The following is a 25665-nucleotide window of genomic DNA, read 5'->3' on the forward strand; positions in this document are numbered from 1 at the left end:
TTCTGAAATAGTTCTTACATGGTTATATAGGAAATGCAATGTTCGTGGCTTGTAGTAACTACACAAACAGCGAGCACCGTGAGAGAAGCTTTCTGCAGCTTCTGTTTGGAATATATCACCTATGGTTATTTATCAAATGAGATAATCCTGGCGTTGTTGCACCCTACGTTCAGAGAGCAGTGTGACAGATGCACTCTGCAGCTCCTTTCTGAAATAGTTCTTACATGGTTATATAGGAAATGCGATGTTCGTGGCTTGTAGTAACTACACAAACAGCGAGAACCGTGAGAGAAGCTTTCTGCAGCCTCGTTTTGGAATATTTCACCTATGGTTATTTATCAAATGTGATAATCCTGGCGTTGTTGCACCCTACGTTCTGAGAGCAGTGGGACAGAAGCACTCTGCAGTTCCTCTCTGAAATAGTGCTTACATGGTTATATAGGAAATGCGAAGTATGTGGCTTGGAGTAACTACACAGACAGCGAGCACTGTGAGAGAAGCTTTCTGCAGCTTCGTTTTGGAATATTTCACCTATGGTTATTTATCAAATGTGATAATCCTGGCGTTGTTGCACCATACCTTCAGAGACCAGTGTGACAGAAGCACTCTGCAACTCCTTTCTGAAATAGGTCTTACTTGGGTATATAGGAAATGCGATGTTCGTGGCTTGTAGTAACTACACAAACAGCGAGCACCATGAAAGAAGCTTTCTGCAGCTTCGTTTTAGAATATTTCGCCGATGGTTATTTATGTAATGTGATAATCCTGGCGTTGTAGCACCCTACCTTCAGAGAGCAGTGCGACAGAAGCACTCTGCAGCTCCTTTCTGAAATAGTTCTTACATGGTTATATAGGAAATTCGAAGTATGTGGCTTGGAGTAACTACACAAACAGCGAGCACCGTCAGAGAAGTTTTCAGCAGCTTCGTTTTGGAATATTTCACCTATGGATAATTATCAAATGTGATAATCCTGGCGTTGTTGCACCCTACCTTCAGAGAGCAGTGGGACAGCACCACTCTGCAGCTCCTTTCTGAAATAGTTCTTACATGGTTATATAGGTAATGAGATGATGGTGCCTTTTAGTAACTACACAAACAGCGAGCACCATGAGAGAAGCTTTCTGCAGCTTCGTTTTGGTATATTTCACCTGTGGTTATTTACCAAATGTGATAATCCTGGCGTTGTTGCACCCTACCTTCAGAGAGCAGTGTGACAGAAGCACTCTGCAGCTCCTTTCTGAAATAGTTCTTACATGGTTATATAGGAAATGCGATGTTCGTGGCTTGTAGTAACTACACAAACAGCGAGCACCGTGAGAGAAGCTTTTTGCAGCTTAGTTTTGGAATATTTCACCTATTGTTATTCATGAAAGGAGATAATCCTGGCATTGTTGCACCCTACCTTCAGAGAGCAGTGTGACAGAAGCACTCTGCAGCTCCTTTCTGAAATTGTTCTTACATGATTATATAGGAAATGCGATGTTCGTGGCTTGTAGTAACTACACAAACAGCGAGCAACGAGAGAAGCATTATGCAGCTTCGTTTTGGAATATTTCACCTATGGTTATTTATCAAATGTGATAATCCTGGCGTTGTTGCACCCTACGTTCAGAGAGCAGTGGGACAGAAGCACTCTGCAGTTCCTAACTGAAATAGTTCTTACATGGTTATATAGGAAATGCGAAGTTTGTGGCTTGTAGTACCCACACAAACAGCGAGCACTGTGATAGAAGCTCACTGCAGCTTCGTTTTGGAATATTTCACCTATGGTTATTTATCAAATGTGGTAATCCAGACGTTGTTGCACCCTACCTTCAGAGACCAGTGTGATAGAAGAACTGTGCAGCTCCTTTCTGGAATAGTTCTTATATGGTTATATAGGAAATGTGATGTTCGTGGCTTGTAGTAAGTACACAAACAGCGAGCACTGTGAGAGAAGCCTTCTGCAGCTTCGTTTTGGAATATTTCACCTATGGTTTTCTTATAAATTGTGATAATCCTGGCGTTGTTGCACTCTACCTTCAGAGAGCAGTGTGACAGAAGCACTCTGCAGTTCCTCCCTGAAACAGTTCTTACTAGGTTATATACGAAATGCGATGTTCGTGGCTTGTAGTAACTACACAAACAGCGATCACCGTGAGAGAAGCTTTCTGCAGCTTCGTTTTGGAATATTTCACCTATTGTTATTTATCAAATGTGATAATCCTGGCGTTGTTGCACCCTACCTCCAGAGAGCAGTGTGACAGAAGCACTCTACAGCTTCATTCTGAAATAGTTCTTACATGGTTATATAGGAAATGCTATGTTCGTGGCTTGTAGTAACTACTCAAACAGCGAGCACCGTGAGAGAAGTTTACAGCAGCTTCGTTTTGGAATATTTCACCTACGGTTACTTATCAAATGTGATAATACTGGCGTTGTTGCACCCTACCTTCAGGGAGCAGTGGGACAGAAGCACTCTGCAGCTCCTTTCTGAAATAGTTCTTACATAGTTATATAGGAAATGCGATGTTCGTGGCTTGTAGTAACTACACAAACAGCGAGCACCGTGAGAAAAGCTTTCAGCAGCTTCGGTTTGGAATATTTCACCTATGGTTATTTATCAAATGAGATAATCCTGGCGTTGTTGCACCCTACCTTCAGAGAGCAGTGTGACAGATGCACTCTGCAGCTTCTATCTGAAATAGTTCTTACATGGTTATATAGGAAATGTGATGTTCGTGGCTTGTAGTAACTACACAAACAGCGAGCACCGTGAGAGAAGCTTTCTGCAGCTTCGTTTTGGAATATTTCACCCATGGTTATTCATCAAATGTGATAATCCTGTTGTTGTTGCACCCTACTTTCAGACAGCAGTGTGACAGAAGCACTCTCCAGCTCCTTTCTGAAATAGTTCTTACATCATTACATAGGAAATGCAATGTTCGTGGCTTGTAGTAACTACACAAACAGCGAGCACCGTGAGAGAAGCTTTCTGCAGCTTCTGTTTGGAATATTTCACCTATGGTTATTTATCAAATGAGATATCCTGGCGTTGTTGCACCCTACGTTCTGAGAGCAGTGGGACAGAAGCACTCTGCAGTTCCTCTCAGAAATAGTTCTTACATGGTTATATAGGAAATGCGAAGTATGTGGCTTGGAGTAACTACACAGACAGCGAGCACTGTGAGAGAAGCTTTCTGCAGCTTCGTTTTGGAATATTTCACCTATGGTTATTTATCAAATGTGATAATCCTGGCGTTGTTGCACCATACCTTCAGAGACCAGTGTGACAGAAATACTCTGCAACTCCTTTCTGAAATAGGTCTTACTTGGTTATATAGGAAATGCGATGTTCGTGGCTTGTAGTAACTACACAAACAGCGAGCACCATGAAAGAAGCTTTCTGCAGCTTCGTTTTAGAATATTTCGCCTATGGTTATTTATGTAATGTGATAATCCTGGCGTTGTAGCACCCTACCTTCAGAGAGCAGTGTGACAGAAGCACTCTGCAGCTCCTTTCTGAAATAGTTCTTATATGGTTATATAGGAAATGCGATGTTCGTGGCTTTTAGTAACTACACATACAGCGAGCACCGTGAGAGAAGCTTTCTGCAGCTTCGTTTTCGAATATTTCACCCATGGTTATTTATCAAATGGGATAATCCTGGCGTTGTTGCACCCTACCTTCAGAGAGCAGTGTGACAGAAGCACTCTGCAGCTCCTTTCTGAAATAGTTCATACATGGATATATAGGAAATGCGATGTTCGTGGCTTGTAGTAACTACACAAACAGCGAGCACCAAGAGAGAAAACCTCTGCAGCCCCGTTTTGGAATATTTCACCTATGGTTATTTATCAAATGTGATAATCTTGGCGTGGTTGCACCCTACCTTCACAGAGCAGTGTGACAGAAGCACTCTGCAGCTAATATCCGAAAAAGTTCTTACACGGTTATGTATCAAATGCGATGTTGGTGGCTTGTAGTAACTACACAAACAGCGAGCTTCGTGAGGGAAGGTTTCATCAGCTTCGTAATGTAATAACTCACCAATGGTTATTTATCAAATGTGATGATCCTGGCGTTGTTGCACCCTACCTACAGAGAGCAGTGTGACAGAAGCACTCTGCAGCTCCTTTCTGAAGTAGTTCTTACATGGTTATATAGGAAATGCGACGGTCGTGGCTTGTGGTAACCACACAAACAGCGAGCACCGTGAGAGAAGCTTTCTGCAGCTTCGCTTTGGAATGTTTCACCTATGGTTATTTATCAAATGTGATATTCCTGGTGTTGTTGCACCCTACCTTCAGAGAGCAGTGTGACAGAAGCACTCTGCAGCTCCTTTCTGAAGTAGTTCTTAGATGGTTATATAGGAAATGCGATGTTCGTGGCTTGTAGTAACTACACAAACCGAGAGCATCGTGAGAGAAGCTTTCTGCAGCTTCGTTTTGGAATATTTCACCTATGGTTATTTATCAAATGTGATAATCCTGGCGTTGTTGCACCCTACCTTCAGAGAGCAGTGGGACCGAAGCACTCTGCAGCACCTTTCTGAAATAGTTCTTACGTGGTTATGTAGTAATTGCAATGTTCATGGCTTGTGGTAACTACACAAACAGCGAGCACCGTGAGAGAAGCTCTCTGCAGCTTCGTTTTGGAATATTTCACCTATGGTTATTTAACAAATGTGACAATCCTGGCGTTGTAGCACCCTACCTTCAGATAGCAGTGTGACAGAAGCACACTGCAGCTCCTTTCTGAAATAGTTCTTACATGGTTATATATGAAATGCGATATTCGTGGCTTGTAGTAAGTACACAAACAGCGAGCACCATGAGAGAAGCTTTCTCCAGCATCGTTTTGGAATATTTCACCTATGGTTATTTATCAAATGTGATAATACTGGCGTTGTTGCACCCTACCTTCAGAGAGCAGTGTGACAGAAGCACTCTGCAGCTTATTTCTGGAATAGTTCTTACACTGTTATGAATCAAATGCGATGTTCGTGGCTTGTAGTAACTACACAAACAGCGAGCTTCGTGAGAGCAGCTTTCTGCAGTTTCGTTTTGGAATATTTCACCTATGGTTATTTATCAAATGTGATAACCCTGGCGTTGTTGCACCCTACCTTCAGAGAGCAGTGTGACAGAAGCACTCTGCAGCTCCTTTCTGAAATAGTTCTTACATGGTTATATAGGAAATGCGAAGTTCGTGGCTTGTAGTAACTACACTAACAGCGACCACCGTGAGAGAAGTTTTCTGCAGCTTAGTTTTGGAATATTTCACCTTTGGTTATTTGTCAAATGTGATAATCCTGGCGTTGTTGCATCCTACCTTCAGAGAGCAGTGTGACAGAAGCACTCTGCAGCTTCTTTCTGAAATAGTTCTTGGATGGTTATACAGGAAATGTGATGTTCGTGGCTTGTAGTAACTACACAAACAGAGAGCACCGTGAGAGAAGCTTTTTGCAGCTTCGTTTTGGAATATTTCAACTATGGTTATTTATCAAATGTGATAATCCTTGCGTTGTTGCACCCTACCTTCAGGGAGCAGTGGGACCGAAGCACTCTGCAGCTTCTTTCTGTAATAGTTCTTACATGGTTATATAGTAATTGCGATGTTTGTGGCTTGTGGTAACTACACAAAAAGCGAGCACCGTGAGAGAAGCTTTCTGCAGTTTCGTTTTGAAATATTTGACCTATGGTTATTTATCAAATGTGATAATCCTGGCGTTGCTGCACCCTACCTTCAGAGAGCACTGTGACAGAAGCACTCTGCAGCTCCTTTCTGAAATAATTCTTACACGGTTATGTATCAAATGCGATGTTTGTCGCTTGTAGTAACTACACAAACAGCGAGCTTCGTGAGAGAAGCTTTCTGCAGCATTGAATTGTAATAACTCACCAGTGGTTATTTATCAAATGTGATAAACCTGGCGTTGTTGCACCCTACCTTTAGAGAGCAGTGTGACAGAAGCACTCTGCAGCTCCTTTATGAAATAGTTCTTACATGGTTATATAGGAAATGCAATGTTCGTGGCTTGTAGTAACTACACAAACAGCGAGCAGCGTGAGAGAAGCTATCTGCAGTTTCGTTTTGAAATATTTGACCTATGGTTATTTATCAAGTTGCACCCTACCTTCAGAGAGCAGTGTGACAGAAGCACTCTGCAGCTCCTTTCTGAAATTGTTCTTACATGGTTATATAGGAAATGCGATGTTCATGGCTTGTAGTAACTACATAAACAGCGAGCACCGTGAGAGAAACTTTCTGCAGCTTCGTTTTGGAATATTTCACTTATGGTTATTTATCAAATGTGATAATCCTGGCGTTGTTGCACACTACCTTCAGAGAGCAGTGTGACACATGCACTCTGCAGCTCCTTTCTGAAATAGTTCTAACATGGTTATACAGGAAATGCGAAGTTCGTGGCTTGTAGTAACTACGCAAACAGCGAGCACTGTGAGAGAAGCTTTCTGCAGCCACATTTTGGATTATTTCACCTATGGTTATTTATCAAATGTGACCATCTCGGTGATGTTGCACCCGACCTTCAGAGAGCAGTGGGACAGAAGCACTCCGCAGCTCCTTTCTGAAATAGTTCTTACATGGTTATATAGGAAATGCGATGTTCGTGGCTTGTGGTAACTACACAAACAGCGAGCACCGTGAGAGAAGCTTTCTGCAGCTTTGTTTGGGAATTTTTCACCCATGGTTATTTATCAAATGGGATAATCCTGGCGTTGTTGCACCCTACCTTCAGAGAGCAGTGTGACAGAAGCACTCTGCAGCTCCTTTCTGAAATTGTTCTTGTATGGTTATATAGGAAATGCGATGTTCGTGGCTTGTAGTAACTACGCAAACAGCGAGCACCGTGAGAGGAGGTTTCTGCAGCTTCGTTTTGGAATATTTCACCTATGGTTATTTATCAAATGTGATAATCCTGGCGCTGTTGCACACTAACTTCAGAGAGCAGTGTGACAGAAGCACTCTGCAGCTCCTTTCTGAAATAGTTCTTACATGGTTATATAGGAAATGCGATGTTCGTGGCTTGTGGTAACTACACAAACAGCGAGCACCGTGAGAGAAGCTTTCTGCAGCTTTGTTTGGGAATTTTTCACCCATGGTTATTTATCAAATGGGATAATCCTGGCGTTGTTGCACCCTACCTTCAGAGAGCAGTGTGACAGAAGCACTTGCAGCTCCTTTCTGAAATTGTTCTTATATGGTTATATAGGAAATGCGATGTTCATGGCTTGTAGTAACTACGCAAACCGCGAGCACCGTGAGAGGAGCTTTCTGCAGCTTCCTTTTGGAATATTTCACCTATGGTTATTTATCAAATGTGATAATCCTGGCGCTGTTGCACACTAACTTCAGAGAGCAGTGTGACAGAAGCACTCTGCAGTTCCTCCCTGAAACAGTTCTTACTAGGTTATATACGAAATGCGATGTTCGTGGCTTGTAGTAACTACACAAACAGCGATCACCGTGAGAGAAGCTTTCTGCAGCTTCGTTTTGGAATATTTCACCTATTGTTATTTATCAAATGTGATAATCCTGGCGTTGTTGCACCCTACCTCCAGAGAGCAGTGTGACAGAAGCACTCTACAGCTTCATTCTGAAATAGTTCTTACATGGTTATATAGGAAATGCTATGTTCGTGGCTTGTAGTAACTACTCAAACAGCGAGCACCGTGAGAGAAGTTTACAGCAGCTTCGTTTTGGAATATTTCACCTACGGTTACTTATCAAATGTGATAATACTGGCGTTGTTGCACCCTACCTTCAGGGAGCAGTGGGACAGAAGCACTCTGCAGCTCCTTTCTGAAATAGTTCTTACATAGTTATATAGGAAATGCGATGTTCGTGGCTTGTAGTAACTACACAAACAGCGAGCACCGTGAGAAAAGCTTTCAGCAGCTTCGGTTTGGAATATTTCACCTATGGTTATTTATCAAATGAGATAATCCTGGCGTTGTTGCACCCTACCTTCAGAGAGCAGTGTGACAGATGCACTCTGCAGCTTCTATCTGAAATAGTTCTTACATGGTTATATAGGAAATGTGATGTTCGTGGCTTGTAGTAACTACACAAACAGCGAGCACCGTGAGAGAAGCTTTCTGCAGCTTCGTTTTGGAATATTTCACCCATGGTTATTCATCAAATGTGATAATCCTGTTGTTGTTGCACCCTACTTTCAGACAGCAGTGTGACAGAAGCACTCTCCAGCTCCTTTCTGAAATAGTTCTTACATCATTACATAGGAAATGCAATGTTCGTGGCTTGTAGTAACTACACAAACAGCGAGCACCGTGAGAGAAGCTTTCTGCAGCTTCTGTTTGGAATATTTCACCTATGGTTATTTATCAAATGAGATATCCTGGCGTTGTTGCACCCTACGTTCTGAGAGCAGTGGGACAGAAGCACTCTGCAGTTCCTCTCAGAAATAGTTCTTACATGGTTATATAGGAAATGCGAAGTATGTGGCTTGGAGTAACTACACAGACAGCGAGCACTGTGAGAGAAGCTTTCTGCAGCTTCGTTTTGGAATATTTCACCTATGGTTATTTATCAAATGTGATAATCCTGGCGTTGTTGCACCATACCTTCAGAGACCAGTGTGACAGAAATACTCTGCAACTCCTTTCTGAAATAGGTCTTACTTGGTTATATAGGAAATGCGATGTTCGTGGCTTGTAGTAACTACACAAACAGCGAGCACCATGAAAGAAGCTTTCTGCAGCTTCGTTTTAGAATATTTCGCCTATGGTTATTTATGTAATGTGATAATCCTGGCGTTGTAGCACCCTACCTTCAGAGAGCAGTGTGACAGAAGCACTCTGCAGCTCCTTTCTGAAATAGTTCTTATATGGTTATATAGGAAATGCGATGTTCGTGGCTTTTAGTAACTACACATACAGCGAGCACCGTGAGAGAAGCTTTCTGCAGCTTCGTTTTCGAATATTTCACCCATGGTTATTTATCAAATGGGATAATCCTGGCGTTGTTGCACCCTACCTTCAGAGAGCAGTGTGACAGAAGCACTCTGCAGCTCCTTTCTGAAATAGTTCATACATGGATATATAGGAAATGCGATGTTCGTGGCTTGTAGTAACTACACAAACAGCGAGCACCAAGAGAGAAAACCTCTGCAGCCCCGTTTTGGAATATTTCACCTATGGTTATTTATCAAATGTGATAATCTTGGCGTGGTTGCACCCTACCTTCACAGAGCAGTGTGACAGAAGCACTCTGCAGCTAATATCCGAAAAAGTTCTTACACGGTTATGTATCAAATGCGATGTTGGTGGCTTGTAGTAACTACACAAACAGCGAGCTTCGTGAGGGAAGGTTTCATCAGCTTCGTAATGTAATAACTCACCAATGGTTATTTATCAAATGTGATGATCCTGGCGTTGTTGCACCCTACCTACAGAGAGCAGTGTGACAGAAGCACTCTGCAGCTCCTTTCTGAAGTAGTTCTTACATGGTTATATAGGAAATGCGACGGTCGTGGCTTGTGGTAACCACACAAACAGCGAGCACCGTGAGAGAAGCTTTCTGCAGCTTCGCTTTGGAATGTTTCACCTATGGTTATTTATCAAATGTGATATTCCTGGTGTTGTTGCACCCTACCTTCAGAGAGCAGTGTGACAGAAGCACTCTGCAGCTCCTTTCTGAAGTAGTTCTTAGATGGTTATATAGGAAATGCGATGTTCGTGGCTTGTAGTAACTACACAAACCGAGAGCATCGTGAGAGAAGCTTTCTGCAGCTTCGTTTTGGAATATTTCACCTATGGTTATTTATCAAATGTGATAATCCTGGCGTTGTTGCACCCTACCTTCAGAGAGCAGTGGGACCGAAGCACTCTGCAGCACCTTTCTGAAATAGTTCTTACGTGGTTATGTAGTAATTGCAATGTTCATGGCTTGTGGTAACTACACAAACAGCGAGCACCGTGAGAGAAGCTCTCTGCAGCTTCGTTTTGGAATATTTCACCTATGGTTATTTAACAAATGTGACAATCCTGGCGTTGTAGCACCCTACCTTCAGATAGCAGTGTGACAGAAGCACACTGCAGCTCCTTTCTGAAATAGTTCTTACATGGTTATATATGAAATGCGATATTCGTGGCTTGTAGTAAGTACACAAACAGCGAGCACCATGAGAGAAGCTTTCTCCAGCATCGTTTTGGAATATTTCACCTATGGTTATTTATCAAATGTGATAATACTGGCGTTGTTGCACCCTACCTTCAGAGAGCAGTGTGACAGAAGCACTCTGCAGCTTATTTCTGGAATAGTTCTTACACTGTTATGAATCAAATGCGATGTTCGTGGCTTGTAGTAACTACACAAACAGCGAGCTTCGTGAGAGCAGCTTTCTGCAGTTTCGTTTTGGAATATTTCACCTATGGTTATTTATCAAATGTGATAACCCTGGCGTTGTTGCACCCTACCTTCAGAGAGCAGTGTGACAGAAGCACTCTGCAGCTCCTTTCTGAAATAGTTCTTACATGGTTATATAGGAAATGCGAAGTTCGTGGCTTGTAGTAACTACACTAACAGCGACCACCGTGAGAGAAGTTTTCTGCAGCTTAGTTTTGGAATATTTCACCTTTGGTTATTTGTCAAATGTGATAATCCTGGCGTTGTTGCATCCTACCTTCAGAGAGCAGTGTGACAGAAGCACTCTGCAGCTTCTTTCTGAAATAGTTCTTGGATGGTTATACAGGAAATGTGATGTTCGTGGCTTGTAGTAACTACACAAACAGAGAGCACCGTGAGAGAAGCTTTTTGCAGCTTCGTTTTTGAATATTTCAACTATGGTTATTTATCAAATGTGATAATCCTTGCGTTGTTGCACCCTACCTTCAGGGAGCAGTGGGACCGAAGCACTCTGCAGCTTCTTTCTGTAATAGTTCTTACATGGTTATATAGTAATTGCGATGTTTGTGGCTTGTGGTAACTACACAAAAAGCGAGCACCGTGAGAGAAGCTTTCTGCAGTTTCGTTTTGAAATATTTGACCTATGGTTATTTATCAAATGTGATAATCCTGGCGTTGCTGCACCCTACCTTCAGAGAGCACTGTGACAGAAGCACTCTGCAGCTCCTTTCTGAAATAATTCTTACACGGTTATGTATCAAATGCGATGTTTGTCGCTTGTAGTAACTACACAAACAGCGAGCTTCGTGAGAGAAGCTTTCTGCAGCATTGAATTGTAATAACTCACCAGTGGTTATTTATCAAATGTGATAAACCTGGCGTTGTTGCACCCTACCTTTAGAGAGCAGTGTGACAGAAGCACTCTGCAGCTCCTTTATGAAATAGTTCTTACATGGTTATATAGGAAATGCAATGTTCGTGGCTTGTAGTAACTACACAAACAGCGAGCACCGTGAGAGAAGCTATCTGCAGTTTCGTTTTGAAATATTTGACCTATGGTTATTTATCAAGTTGCACCCTACCTTCAGAGAGCAGTGTGACAGAAGCACTCTGCAGCTCCTTTCTGAAATTGTTCTTACATGGTTATATAGGAAATGCGATGTTCATGGCTTGTAGTAACTACATAAACAGCGAGCACCGTGAGAGAAACTTTCTGCAGCTTCGTTTTGGAATATTTCACTTATGGTTATTTATCAAATGTGATAATCCTGGCGTTGTTGCACACTACCTTCAGAGAGCAGTGTGACACATGCACTCTGCAGCTCCTTTCTGAAATAGTTCTTACATGGTTATACAGGAAATGCGAAGTTCGTGGCTTGTAGTAACTACGCAAACAGCGAGCACTGTGAGAGAAGCTTTCTGCAGCCACATTTTGGATTATTTCACCTATGGTTATTTATCAAATGTGACCATCTCGGTGATGTTGCACCCGACCTTCAGAGAGCAGTGGGACAGAAGCACTCCGCAGCTCCTTTCTGAAATAGTTCTTACATGGTTATATAGGAAATGCGATGTTCGTGGCTTGTGGTAACTACACAAACAGCGAGCACCGTGAGAGAAGCTTTCTGCAGCTTTGTTTGGGAATTTTTCACCCATGGTTATTTATCAAATGGGATAATCCTGGCGTTGTTGCACCCTACCTTCAGAGAGCAGTGTGACAGAAGCACTCTGCAGCTCCTTTCTGAAATTGTTCTTGTATGGTTATATAGGAAATGCGATGTTCGTGGCTTGTAGTAACTACGCAAACAGCGAGCACCGTGAGAGGAGGTTTCTGCAGCTTCGTTTTGGAATATTTCACCTATGGTTATTTATCAAATGTGATAATCCTGGCGCTGTTGCACACTAACTTCAGAGAGCAGTGTGACAGAAGCACTCTGCAGCTCCTTTCTGAAATAGTTCTTACATGGTTATATAGGAAATGCGATGTTCGTGGCTTGTGGTAACTACACAAACAGCGAGCACCGTGAGAGAAGCTTTCTGCAGCTTTGTTTGGGAATTTTTCACCCATGGTTATTTATCAAATGGGATAATCCTGGCGTTGTTGCACCCTACCTTCAGAGAGCAGTGTGACAGAAGCACTTGCAGCTCCTTTCTGAAATTGTTCTTATATGGTTATATAGGAAATGCGATGTTCATGGCTTGTAGTAACTACGCAAACCGCGAGCACCGTGAGAGGAGCTTTCTGCAGCTTCCTTTTGGAATATTTCACCTATGGTTATTTATCAAATGTGATAATCCTGGCGCTGTTGCACACTAACTTCAGAGAGCAGTGTGACAGAAGCACTCTGCAGCTCCTTTCTGAAATAGTTCTTACATGGTTATATAGGAAATGCGATGTTCGTGGCTTGTGGTAACTACACAAACAGCGAGCACCGTGAGAGAAGCTTTCTGCAGCTTTGTTTGGGAATTTTTCACCCATGGTTATTTATCAAATGGGATAATCCTGGCGTTGTTGCACCCTACCTTCAGAGAGCAGTGTGACAGAAGCACTCTGCAGCTCCTTTCTGAAATTGTTCTTATATGGTTATATAGGAAATGCGATGTTCATGGCTTGTAGTAACTACGCAAACAGCGAGCACCGTGAGAGGAGCTTTCTGCAGGTTCGTTTTGGAATATTTCACCTATGGTTATTTATCAAATGTGATAATCCTGGACTTGTTGCACCCTACCTTCAGAGAGCATTTTGACAGAAGCACTCTGCAGCTCCTTCCTGAACTAGTTCTTACATGGTTATATAGGAAATGCAATGTTCGTGGCTTTTAGTAACTACGCAAACAGCGAGCACCGTGAGAGGAGCTTTCTGCATCTTCGTTTTGGAATATTTCACCTGTGGTTATTTATCAAATGTGATAATCCTGGCGTTGTTGCACCATACCTTCAGAGACCAGTGTGACAGAAGCACTCTGCAGCTCCTTTCTGAAATAGTTCTTACATGGTTATATAGGAAATGCGATGTTCGTGGCTTGTAGTAACTACACAAACAGCGAGCACCGTGAGAGAAACTCTCTGCAGCTTGGTTTTCGAATATTTCACCTATGGTTACTTATCAAATGTGATAATCCTGGCGTTGTTGCACCCTACCTTCAGATAGCAGTGTGACAGAGGCACACTGCAGCTCCTTTCTGAAATAGTTCTTACATGGTTATATAGGAAATGCGAAGTTCGTGGCTTGTAGTAACTACACAAACAGCGACCACCGTGAGAGATGATTTCTGCAGCTTAGTTTTGGAATATTTCACCTATGGTTATTTGTCAAATGTGATAATCCTGGCGTTGTTGCACCCTACCTTCAGAGAGCAGTGTGACAGAAGCACTCTGCAGCTTCTTTCTGAAATAGTTCTTGGATGGTTATATAGGAAATGTGATGTTCGTGGCTTGTAGTAACTACACAAACAGAGAGCACCGTGAGAGAAGCATTTTGCAGCTTCGTTTTGTAATATTTCAACTATGGTTATTTATCAAATGTGATATTCCTGGCGTTGTTGCACCCTACCTTCAGGGAGCAGTGGGACCGAAACACTCTGCAGCTTCTTTCTGAAATAGTTCTTACATGGTTATATAGTAATTGCAATGTTCGTGGCTTGTGGTAACTACACAAAAAGCGAGCACCGTGAGATCAGTTCTCTGCAGCTTCGTTTTGGAATATTTCCCCTATGGTTATTTATCAAATGTGATAATCCTGGCGTTGCTGCACCCTACCTTCAGAGCGCACTGTGACAGAAGCACTCTGCAGCTCCTTTCTGAAATAATTCTTACATGGTTATATAGGAAATGCAATGTTCGTGGCTTGTAGTAACTACACAAACAGCGAGCACCATGAGAGAAGCTTTCTGCAGCATCGTTTTGGAATATTTCACATATGGTTATGTATCAAATGTGATAATCTTGGCGTTGTTGCACCCTACCTTGAGAGTGCAGTGGGACAGAAACACTCTGCAGCCCCTTTAAGAAATAGTTCTTACATGGTTATAAAGGAAATGCGAAGTTCGTGGCTTGTAGTAACTACGCAAACAGCGAGCACTGTGAGAGAAGCTTTCTGCAGGCACATTTTGGATTATTTCACCTATGGTTATTTATCAAATGTGACAATCTTGGCGATGTTGCACCCGACCTTCAGAGAGCAGTGGGACAGAAGCACTCTGCAGCTCCTTTCTGAAATAGTTCTTTCATGGTTATATAGGAAATGCGATGTTCGTGCCTTTTAGTAACTACACAAACAGCGAGTACCGTGAGAGAAACATTCCGCAGCTTCGCTTTCGAATATTTCTCCTATGGTTAATTACCAAATGAGATAATCCTGGCGTTGTTGCACCCTACCTTCAAGAGCAGTGTGACAGAAGCACTCTGCAGCTCCTCTCTGAAATAGTTCTTACATGATTATATAGGAAATGCAATGTTCGTGGCTTGTGGTAACTACACAAATAGCGAGCACCGTGAGAGAAGCCTTCTGCAGCTCCGTTTTGGAATATTTCACCTATGGTTATTTATCAAATGTGATGATCATGGCGTTGTGGCACCCTACCTTCAGAGAGCAGTGGGACCGAAGCACTCTGCAGCACCTTTCTGAAATAGTTCTTACATGGTTATATAGGAAATGCGATGTTCGTGGCTTGTGGTAACTACACAAACAGCGAGCACCGTGAGAGAAGCTTTCTGCAGCTTTGTTTTGGAATTTTTCACCCATGGTTATTTATCAAATGGGATAATCCTGGCGTTGTTGCACCCTACCTTCAGAGAGCAGTGTGACAGAAGCACTCTGCAGCTCCTTTCTGAAATAGTTCTTACATGGTTATATAGGAAATGCAATGTTCGTGGCTTGTAGTAACTACACAAACAGCGAGCACCGTAAGAGAAGCTTTCTGCAGTTTCGTATTGGAATATTTCATCTATGGTTATTTATCAAATGTGATAATCCTGACGTTGTTGCACCCTACCTTCAGTGAGCAGTGTGACAGAGGCACTCTGCAGCTCCTTTCTGAAATAGATCCTACATGGTTATATAGGAAATGCGATGTTCGTGGCTTGTAGTAACTACACAAAAAGAGAGCACCGTGAGAGAAGCTTTCTGCAGCTTCGTTTTGGAATATTTCACCTATGGCTATTTATCAAATGTAATAATCCTGGCGTTTTTGCACCCTACCTTCAGAGAGCAGTGGGACCGAAGCACTCTGCAGCTCCTTTCTGAAATAGTTCTTACGTGGTTATGTAGTAATTGCAATGTTCATGGCTTGTGGTAACTACACAAACAGCGAGCACCGTGAGAGAAGCTCTCTGCAGCTTCGTTTTGGAATATTTCACCTACGGTTATTTATCAAATGTGACAATCCTGGCGTTGTTGCACCCTACCTTCAGATAGCAGTGTGACAGAAGCACACTGCAGCTCCTTTCTGAAATAGTTCTTACATGGTTATATATGAAATGCGATGTTCGTGGCTTGTAGTAAGTACACAAACAGCGAGCACCATGAGAGAAGCTTTCTGCAGCATCGTTTTGGAATATTTCACCTATGGTTATTTATCAAATGTGATAATACTGGCGTTGTTGCACCCTACCTTCAGAGAGCAGTGTGACAGAAGCACTCTGCAGCTAATTTCTGAAATAGTTCTTACGCGGTTATGTATCAAATGCGATGTTTGTGGCTTGTAGTAACTACACAAACAGCGAGCTTCGTGAGAGGAACTTTCAGCAGTTTCGTTTTGGAATATTTCACCTATGGTTATTTATCAAATGTGATAATCCTGGCGTTGTTGCACCCTACCTTCAGAGAGCAGTGTGACAGAAGCACTCTGCAGCTTCTTTCTGTAATAGTTCTTACATGGTTATTTAGGAAATGCGATGTTCGTGGCCTGTACTAACTACACAAACAGCGAGCACCATGAGAGAAATATTCTGCAGTTTCGTTTTGGAATATTTCACCTATGGTTATTTATCAAATGTGATATTCCTAGCGTTGTTCCACCCTACCTTCAGAGAGCAGTGTTACAGAAGCACTCTGCAGCTCCTATCAGAAATAGTTCTTACATGATTATATAGGAAAAGCGATGTTCGTGGCTAGTAGTAGCTACAAAAAAATGGTTCAAATGGCTCTGAGCACTATGGGACTTAACTGCTGTGGTCATAAGTCCCCTAGGACGTAGAACTACTTAAACCTAACTAACCTAAGGACAGCACACTACACCCAGCCATCACGAGGCTGAGAAAATCCCTGACCCCGCCGGGAATCGAACCCGGGAACCCGGACGTGGGAAGCGAGAACGCTACCGCACGACCACGAGATGCGGGCTGTAGTAGCTACACAAACAGCGAGCTTCGTGAGAGAAACTTTCAGCAGTTTCGTTTTGGAATATTTCACCTATGGTTATTTATCAAATGTGATAATCCTGGCGTTGTTGCACCATACCTTCACAGACCAGTGTGACAGAAGCACTCTGCAGCTCCTTTCTGAAATAGTTCTTACATGGTTATATAGGAAATAAGATGTTCATGGCTTGTAGTAACTACACAAACCGCGAGCACCATTAAAGAAGCTTTCTGCAGCTTCGTTTTGGAATATTTCGCCTATGGTTATTTATGTAATGTGATAATCCTGGCGTTGTTGCACCCTACCTTCAGCGAGCAGTGTGACAGAAGCACTCTGCAGCTCCTTTCTGAAATAGTTCTTACATGGTTATATAGGAAATGTGATGTTCGTGGCTTGTAGTAACTACACAAACAGCGAGCACCGTGAGAGAAGCTTTCTGCAGCTTCAATTTCGAGTATTTCACCTATGGTTATTTATCAAATGTGATAATCCTGGCGTTGTTGCACCCTACCTTAAGAGAGCAGTAGGACCGAAGCACTCTGCATCTTCTTTCTGAAATAGTTCTTAAATGGTTATATTGGATATCCGATGTTCGTGGCTTGCGGAAACTACACAAACAGCGAGCACCATGAGAGAAGCTTTCTGCAGCTTCGTTTTGGAATATTTCACCCATGGTTATTTATCAAATGGGATAATCCTAGCGTTGTTGCACCCTACCTTCAGAGAGCAGTGTGACAGAAGCACTCTGCAGCTCCTTTCTGAAATTGTTCTTACATGGTTATATAGGAATTGCAATGTTCGTGGCTTGTAGTAACTACACAAACAGCGAGTACCGTGAGAGAAGCTTTCTGCAGCTTCGTTTTGGAATATTTCACCTATGGTTATTTATCACATGTGATAATCGTGGCGTTGATGCATCCTACCTTCAGAGAGCAGTGTGACAGAAGCACTCTGCAGCTCCTTTCTGAAATAGTTCTTACATGGTTTTATAGGAAATGCGATATTCGTGGTTTGTAGTAACTACACAAACAGCGAGCACTTTGAGAAAAGCTTTCTGCAGCTTCGTTTTGGAATATTTCACCTATGGTTATTTACCAAATGAGATAATCCTGGTATTGTTGCACCCTACCTTCAGAGAGCAGGGTGACAGGAGCACTCTGCAGCTCCTTTCTGAAATAGTTCTTACATGGTTATGTAGGAAATGCGATGTTCGTGGCTTGTAGTAACTTCACAAACAGCGAGCACCGTGAGAGAAGTTTTCAGCAGCTTCGTTTTGGAATATTTCACCTATAGTTAATTATCAAATGTGATAATCCTGACGTTGTTGCAGCCTACCTTCAGAGAGCAGTGTGACAGAAACACTCTGCAGCTCCTTTCTGAAATAGTTCTTACATGGTTATACAGGAAATGCATTGTTCGTGGCTGGTAGTAACTACACAAACAGCGAGCACCGTGAGAGAAGCTATCTGCAGCTTCGTTTTGGAATATTTCACCTATGGTTATTTATCAAATGTAATAATCCTGGCGTTGTTGCACCCTACCTTCAGAGAGCAGTGAGGCAGTGCACTCTGCAGCTCCTTTATGAAATAGTTTATATATGGTTATATATTAAATGCGATGTTCGTGGCTTGTAGTAACTACACAAACAGCGAGCACCAGAGAGAGGCTTTCTGCAGTTTTGTTTTCGAATATTTCTCCTATTGTTATTTATCAAATGTGATAATCCTGGCGTTGTTGCACCCTACGTTCAGAGAGCAATGTGACAGAAGCACTCTGCAGCTACTATCTGAAATAGTTCTTACATGGTTATATAGGAAATGCGATGGTCGTGGCTTATGGCAACTACACAAACAGCGAGCACTGTGAGAGAAGCCTTCTGCAGCTCCGATTTGGAATATTTCACCTATGGTTATTTATCAAATGTGATAATCCTGGCGTTGTTGCACCCTACCTTCAGAGAGCAGTGTGACAGAAACACTCTGCAGCTAATTTCTGAAATAGTTCTTACACGGTTATGTATCAAATGCGATGTTTGTGGCTTGTAGTAACTACACAAACAGCGAGCTTCGTGAGAGAAACTTTCAGCAGTTTCGTTTTGGAATATTTCACATATGGTTATTTATCAAATGTGATAATCCTGGCGTTGTTGCACCCTACCTTCAGAGAGCGGTGTGACAGAAGCACTCTGCAGCTCCTTTCTGAAATAGTCCTTACATGGTTATATAGGAAATGCGATATTCGTGGCTTGTAGTAACTACACAAACAGCGAGCACCATGAGAGAAATATTCTGCAGTTTCGTTTTGGAATATTTCACCTATGGTTATATATGAAATGTGATATTCCTAGCGTTGTTGCACCCTACCTTCAGAGAGCAGTGTTACAGAAGCACTCTGCAGCTCTTATCTGAAATAGTTCTTACATGATTATGTAGGAAAAGCGATGTTCGTGGCTTGTAGTAGCTACAAAAAAATGGTTCAAATGGCTCTGAGCACTATGGGACTCAACTGCTGTGGTCATAAGTCCCCTAGGACTTAGAACTACTTAAACCTAACTAACCTAAGGACAGCAAGCAACACCCAACCATCACGAGGCAGAGAAAATCCCTGACCCCGCCGGGAATCGAACCCGGGTACCCGGACGTGGGAGGCAAGAACGCTACCGCACGACCACAAGATGCGGGCTGTAGTAGCTACACAAACAGCGAGCACCGTGAGAGAACACTTCTGCAGCTCCGTTTTGGAATATTTCACCTATGGATATTTATCAAATGTGATAATCCTGGCGTTGTTGCACCATACCTTCAGAGACCAGTGTGACAGAAGCACTTTGCAGCTCCTTTCTGAAGAAGTTCTTACATGGTTATATAGGAAATAAGATGTTTGTGGCTTGTAGTAACTACACAAACAGCGAGCACCATGAAAGAAGCTTTCTGCAGCTTCGTTTTGGAATATTTCGCCTATGGTTATTTATGTAATGTGATAATCCTGGCGTTGCTGCACCCTACCTTCAGAGAGCAGTGTGACAGAAGCACTCTGCAGCTCCTTTCTGAAATAGTTCTTACATGGTTATATAGGAAATGCGATGTTCGTGGCTTGTAGTAACTACACAAACAGCGAGCACCATGAGAGAAGCTTTCTGCAGCTTCAATTTCGAATATTTCACCTATGGTTATTTATCAAATGTGATAATCCTGGCGTTGTTACACCCTACCTTAAGAGAGCAGTGGGACCGAAGCACTCTGCATCTCCTTTCTGAAATAGTTCTTACATGGTTATATAGGAAATGCGATGTTCGTGGCTTGCGGTAACTACACAAACAGCGAGCACCATGAGAGAAGCTTTCTGCAGCTTCGTTTTGGAATATTTCACCCATGGTTATTTATCAAATGGGATAATCCTGGCATTGTTGCACCCTACCTTCAGAGAGCAGTGTGACAGAAGCACTCTGCAGCTAATTTCTGAAACAGTTCTTACATGGTTATATAGGAAATGCAATGTTCGTGGCTTGTAGTAACTACACAAACAGCGAGCACCGTGAGAGAGGCTTTCTGCAGCTTCGTTTTGGAATATTTCACCTATGGTTATTTATCACATTTGATAATCTTGGCGTTGATGCACCCTACGTTCAGAGAGCAGTGGGACAGAAGCACTCTGCAGCTCCTTTCTGAAATAGTTCTTACATGGTGATATAGGAAATGCGATATTCGTGGCTTGTAGTAACTACACAAACAGCGAGCACCGTGAGAGAAGCTTTCTGCAGCCTCGTTTTGGAAAATTTCACCTATGGTTATTAATCAAATGTGATAATCCTGGCTTTGTTGCACCCTACGTTCAGAGAGCAGTGGGAAAGAAGCACTCTGCAGTTCCACTCTGAAATAGTTCTTACATGATTATATGGGAAATGCGAAGATTGTGGCTTGTAGTAACTACACAAACAGCGAGCACTGTGAGAGAAGCTTTCTGCAGCTTCGTTTTGCAATATTTCACCTATGGTTATTTATCAAATGTGATAATCCTGGCGTTGTTGCACCATACCTTCAGAGACCAGTGTGACAGAAGCACTCTGCAGCTCCTTTCTGAAATAGTTCTTACATGGTTATATATGAAATGCGATGTTCATGGCTTGTAGTAACTACACAAACCGTGAGCACCATGAAAGAAGCTTTCTGCAGCTTCGTTTTGGAATATTTCGCCTATGGTTATTTATGTAATGTGATAATCCTGGCGTTGTTGCACCCTACCTTCAGAGAGCAGTGTGACAGAAGCACTCTGCAGCTCCTTTCTGAAATAGTTCTTACATGGTTATATAGGAAATGCGATGTTCGTGGCTTGTAGTAACTACACAAACAGCGAGCACCGTGAGAGAAGCTTTCTGCAGCTTCAATGTCGAGTGTTTCACCTATGGTTATTTACCAAATGTGATAATCCTGGCGTTGTTGCACCCTACCTTCAGACAGCAGTGTGACAGAAGCACACTGCAGCTCCTTTCTGAAATAGTACTTGCATGGTTATATATTAAATGGGATGTTCGTGGCTTGTAGTAAGTACGCAAACAGCGAGCACCGTGAGAGCAGCTTTCTGCAGTTTTGTTTTTCTAATATTTTACCTATGGTTATTTATCAAATGTGATAATACTGGCGTTGTTGCACCCTACCTTCAGAGAGCAGTAAGGCAGAAGCACTCTGCAGCTCATTTATGAAATAGTTCATATATGGTTATATATTAAATGCGATGTTCGTGGCTTGTAGTAACTACACAAACAGCGAGCACCGGAGAGAAGCTTTCTGCAGTTTTGTTTTGGAATATTTCTCCTATTGTTATTTATTAAATGTGATAATCCTGGCGTTGTTGCACCCTCCGCTCAGAGAGCAGTGGGACAGAAGCACTCTGCAGCTACTATCTGAAATAGTTCTTGCATGGTTATATGGGAAATGCGATGGTCGTGGCTTGTGGCAACTACACAAACAGCGAGCACTGTGAGAGAAGCCTTCTGCAGCTCCGTTTTGGAATATTTCAACTATGGTTATTTATCAAATGTGATAATCCTGGCGTTGTTGCACCCTACCTTCAGAGAGCAGTGTGACAGAAGCACTCTGCAGCTCCTTTCTGAAATAGTTCTTACATGGTTATATAGGAAATGCGATGTTCGTGGCTTGTAGTAACTACACAAACAGAGACCACCGTGAGAGAAGCTTTCTGCAGCTTCGTTTTGGAATATTTCACCTATGGTTATTTATCAAATGTGATAATCCTGGCGTTGTAGCACCCTACCTTCAGAGAGCAGTGGGACCGAAGCACTCTGCAGCTCCTTTCTGAAATAGTCCTTACATGGTTATATAGTTATTGCGATGTTCTTGGCTTGTGGTAACTACACAAACAGCGAGCACCGTGAGAGAAGCTTTCTGGAGCTTCTGTTTGTAATATTTCACCTATGGTTATTTATTAAATGTGATAATCCTGGCGTTGTTGCACCCTACGTTCAGTGAGCAGTGGGACAGAAGCACTCAGCAGTTCTTCTCTGAAATAGTTCTTACATGGTTATATAGGAAATGCGAAGTTTGTGGCTTGTAGTAACTACACAAACAGCGGGCACTGTGAGAGAAACTTTCTGCAGCTTCGTTTTGGAATATTTCACCCATGGTTATTTATCAAATGGGATAATCCTGGCATTGTTGCACACTTCCTTCAGAGAGAGCAGTGTGACGGAAGCACTCTGCAGCTCCTTTCTGAAACAGTTCTTACATGGTTATATAGGAAATGCAATGTTCGTGGCTTGTAGTAACTACACAAACAGCAAGCACCGTGAGAGAGGCTTTCTGCAGTTTCATTTTGGAATATTTCACCTATGGTTATTTATCAAATGTGATATTCCTGGCGTTGTTGCACCCTACCTTCAGAGAGCAGTGTGACAGATGCACTCTGCAACTCCTTTCTGAAATAGTTCTTACATGGGTATATAGGAAATGCGATGTTCGTGGCTTGTAGTAACTACACAAACAGCGAGTACCGTGAGAGAAGCTTTCTGCAGCTTCGTTTTGGAATATTTCACCTATGGTTATTTATCACATGTGATAATCCTGGCGTTGATGCACCCTACGTTCAGAGAGCAGTGGACAGAAGCACTCTGCAGCTCCTTTCTGAAATAGTTCTTACATGATTATATAGGAAATGCGAAGATTGTGGCTTGTAGTAACTACACAAACAGCGAGCACTGTGAGAGAAGCTTTCTGCAGCTTTGTTTTGGAATGTTTCACCTATGGTTATTTATCAAATGTGATAATCCTGGCGCTGTTGCACCATACCTTCAGAGACCAGTGTGACAGAAGCACTCTGCAGCTCCTTTCTGAAATAGTTCTTACATGGTTATAAAGGAAATGCGATGTTCATGGCTTGTAGTAACTACACAAACCGCGAGCACCATGAAAGAAGCTTTCTACAGCTTCGTTTGGGAATATTTCGCCTATGGTTATTTATGTAATGTGATAATCCTGGCGTTGTTGCACCCTACCTTCAGAGAGCAGTGTGACAGAAGCACTCTGCAGCTCCTTTCTGAAATAGTTCTTACATGGTTATATAGGAAATGCGATGTTCGTGGCTTGTAGTAACTACACAAACAGCAAGCACCGTGAGAGAAGCTTTCTGCTGCTTCAATATCGAGTATTTCACCTATGGTTATTTATCAAATGTGATAATCCTGGCGTTGTTGCACCCTACCTTAAGAGAGCAGTGGGACCGAAGCACTCTGCATCTCCTTTCTGAAATAGTTCTTACATGGTTATATTCGAAATGCGATGTTCGTGGCTTGCGGAAACTACACAAACAGCGAGCACCAGGAGAGAAGCTATCTGCAGCTTCGTTTTGGAATATTTCACACATGGTTATTTATCAAATGGGATAATCCTAGCGTTGTTAACCCTACCTTCAGAGAGCAGTGTGACAGAAGCACTCTGCAGCTCCTTTCTGAAATAGTTCTTACATGGTTATATAGGAATTGCAATGTTCGTGGCTTGTAGTAACTACACATACAGCGAGCACCGTGAGAGAAGCTTTCTGCAGTTTCGTTTTGGAATATTTCACCTATGGTTATTAATCAAAAGTGATATTCCTGGCGTTGTTGCACCCTACCTTCAGAGAGCAGTGTGACATTTGCACTCTGCAACTCGTTTCTGAAATAGTTCTTACATGGGTATACAGGAAATGCGCTGTTCGTGGCTTGTAGTAACTACACAAACAGCGAGTACCGTGAGAGATGCTTTCTGCAGCTTCGTTTTGGAATATTTTACCTATGGTTATTTATCACATGTGATAATCGTGGCGTTAATGCACCCTACCTTCAGAGAGCAGTGTGACAGAAGCACTCTGCAGCTCCTTTCTGAAATAGTTCTTACATGGTTATATAGGAAATGCGATGTTCGTGCCTTGTAGTAACTACACAAACAGCGAGCACCGTGAGAGAAGCTTTCTGCAGTTCAAATTCGAATATTTCACCTATGGTTATTTATCAAATGTGATAATCCTGGCGTTGTTGCACCCTACCTTCAGAGAGCTGTGTGACAAAAGCACTCCGCAGCTCCTTTCTAAAACAGTTCTTACATGGATATATAGGAAATGCAATGTTCGTGGCTTGTGGTAACTACAAAAACAGCGAGCACCGTGAGAGAGGCTTTCTGCAGTTTCGTTTTGGAATATTTCACCTATGGTTATTTATCAAATGTGATATTCCTGGCGTTGTTGCACCCTACCTTCAGAGAGCAGTGTGACAGATGCACTCTGCAACTAGTTTCTGAAATAGTTCTTACATGGGTATATAGGAAATGCGATGTTCGTGGCTTGTAGTAACTACACAAACAGCGAGTACCGTGAGAGAAGCTTTCTGCAGCTTCGTTTTGGAATATTTCACCTATGGTTATTTATTACATGTGATAATCCTGGCGTTGATGCACCCTACGTTCAGAGAGCAGTGGGACAGAAGCACTCTGCAGCTCCTTTCTGAAATAGTTCTTACATGGTGATATAGGAAATGCGATATTCGTGGGTTGTAGTAACTACACAAACAGCGAGCACCGTGAGAGAAGCTTTCTGCAGCCTCGTTTTGGAATATTTCACCTATGGTTATTTATCAAATGTGATAATCCTGGCTTTGTTGCACCCTACGTTCAGAGAGCAGTGGGAAAGAAGCACTCTGCAGTTCCTTTGTGAAATAGTTCTTACATGGTTATATAGTAATTGCGACGTTCGTGGTTTTTGGTAACTACTCAAACAGCGAGCACTGTGAGAGAAGCTTTCTGCAGCTTCGTTTTGGAATATTTCACCTATAACTATTTATCACATGTGATAATCATGGCGTTGTTGCACCCTACCTTCAGAGAGCTGTGTGACAGATGCACTCCGCAGCTCCTTTCTGAAATAGTTCTTACATGGTTATATAGGAAATGCGATGCTCGTGGCTTGTAGTAACTACCCAAACAGCGAGCACCGTGAGAGAAGTTTTCAGCAGCTTCGTTTTGGAATATTTCACCTATAGTTAATTATCAAATGTGATAATCCTGACGTTGTTGCACCCTACCTTCAGAGAGCAGTGTCACAGAAACACTCTGCACCTCCTGTCTGAAATAGTTCTTACATGGATATACAGGAAATGCGTTGTTCGTGGCTGGTAGTAACTACACAAACAGCGAGCACCGTGAGAGAAGCTTTCTGAAGTTTTGTTTTTCGAATATTTTACCTATGGTTATTTACCAAATGTGATAATACTGGCATAGTTGCACCCTACCTTCAGAGAGCAGTGGGACAGAAGCACTCTACAGCTACTATCTGAAATAGTTCTTACATGGTTATATAGGAAATGCGATGGTCGTAGATTGTGGCAACTACACAAACAGCGAGCACTGTGAGACAAGCCTTCTGCAGCTCCGTTTTGGAATATTTCAC

The sequence above is a fragment of the Schistocerca americana genome, chromosome 3, assembly GCF_021461395.2.
Source record: "Schistocerca americana isolate TAMUIC-IGC-003095 chromosome 3, iqSchAmer2.1, whole genome shotgun sequence".
Taxonomy (NCBI): Eukaryota; Metazoa; Arthropoda; class Insecta; order Orthoptera; family Acrididae; genus Schistocerca; species Schistocerca americana.